Source organism: Oryx dammah, unplaced genomic scaffold (genome assembly GCF_014754425.2).
Source record: "Oryx dammah isolate SB20612 unplaced genomic scaffold, SCBI_Odam_1.1 HiC_scaffold_23, whole genome shotgun sequence".
NCBI lineage: Eukaryota > Metazoa > Chordata > Mammalia > Artiodactyla > Bovidae > Oryx > Oryx dammah.
Window position 1 is genome coordinate 78,200,964 of NW_024070207.1, and position 1,789 is coordinate 78,202,752.

Here is a 1,789-nt window from a genome sequence, read left to right on the forward strand (position 1 = left end):
TAGGTTTTTGTTGGGGAACATAAGCTTGGAGCTTCCTAGTCTGCCACGTTGCTAATGTCACTCCCCTTGTGTATTATAAGTGTGTTTTTAACACACTTAGGAAGCAATGCAATTGGGATCTTTTTACATTATCTTACATTGTCTGAGTTTTAATTGCGATGCTTAGATCACTTAGTTAATGTGATTATCGATATGTTTAAGTTTTAGTATTTTATCTAGCTATCTGATTAATTTTTTTGAGGGAGATGCTTTCATTTTTTATTTTGTATCATGTATTATTTTACAATGAATTGTATTACTTTTGTAATTGAAAAAAATACATAGGAAAACAGTAACAACAGCAAATATTTGGCCTGGATTCTTAGGGCTAGAAATTCATGTTGGGTTCAAGTTTTTGTTGATCACAACTTATTTTTTGGTTCATATGCAAAAACCATTTCTTGAATGCTTCCTGGTTAGCTGGCACTGCCCTTGGCACTTCCATAGGCTTTTCATCCTCATCCTCACAATAGCCCTGTGAGGTAGGAATTGATCCCGCTTTATAGATAGGAGATTATTGCTTGAAATGCTTCTATTTGCCACATGTTTTCATGGGCTAGAGGTTCTTACCAGCTGGTAAGTCATTGGTCAAGAACTCTCACTGGTTCCTAGAGGTTGCTCTAAGATTCAAATAATCAAACTACTAGAATTTTCCCCTGACTGGAGGGATGGGTTAGGTATCAGGATAAGAGTAGAGGAGAGTCTGTGGTCTCTTTGTAGCACCATCTGAGTTTGCTCTGGTCACTCATGCATGGTGGGGGGAGGGGATGGGGGAGAGGAAGGAAAGTGGTTATAAGTCTTCTTGCTTCTTCAGGATAAGCTTCATCACCAGCGCTGTAACCTGGGGCCTGATCTCTTCCACCGTCATGCTTGGGTCCCAAGCTCCTACCACCTTTCCATCTGGGGCCACTAGGTATTTCCAGAAGTTCCAGCTGGGCTCCTTGCCAGAAGTCTCCGTCAGGTACTTGAAGGCCGGGTGGACGCCAGTGCTGGCGACTGCAATCTTGCTAAACATGGGGAAAGTGACACTGTAGGTGTGGCGGGGCAAAGCTCTCAATCTTGCTGCTGTCGGGCTCCTGCTGGCCACACTGGTTGCAGGGGAAGGCAAGCACATTGTAGTGCTGGGGCCCCAGGTCCTGCTGTGCTGGTCTATGAAGCTGCATTTGCTAGCTGCATTCACCACCTGGGACACCTAGCCGTCGTACTTCTTCAGCAACACCAGCTTGCCCCGAATGTTGACGGCCTTGAGGTTATTGGAGTCCTGCTGCTGCTGCATGCCAGCCATGGATGCCAGGAGCAACCAGGCCACCAGTGCCACCACCATGACTCGCTCTAGAGCAGGTGGCGTGGTGAGGCAGCTATCTGATTCTGTTTGTCCCCTTCCCTCTTGTCATTTTCCCTTTTTTATTGCTTTATTTTGAATTAGGTTTTTTAAAATGATTTCACTTCATTTCTTTTTTTGGCTTATTAGCTCTAGCTCTTGGTTTTATTCACTGATTGCTTTATGGTTTATAGTGTACATTATTTTTTTGGCTGTGCCAGATCTTTGTTGCTGCATGCGGGCTTTCCCTCTTTGTGGGTGATCAGGGGCTACTCTAGTTGCATTGCGTGGAGGGTGAATCTTGTCCATGTGGCTGGAAGCAGAACTGCTGTCCTTCAACTTTATAAAATTTACTGTTTCAGTGTTCTTTTTCTCACTTCTTGAGATGAAGACTTAGTTCATTAATTATTATAACTTTTTGCCTTAATA

At 43.7% G+C, this 1,789-nt stretch overlaps 1 pseudogene; it reads right to left on the reverse strand.

Annotated features, from left to right (window-relative positions):
• Positions 1–744: 744 nt before the first annotated feature.
• Positions 745–1,363, reverse strand: LOC120882067 (annotated as a pseudogene).
• Positions 1,364–1,789: the final 426 nt, after the last annotated feature.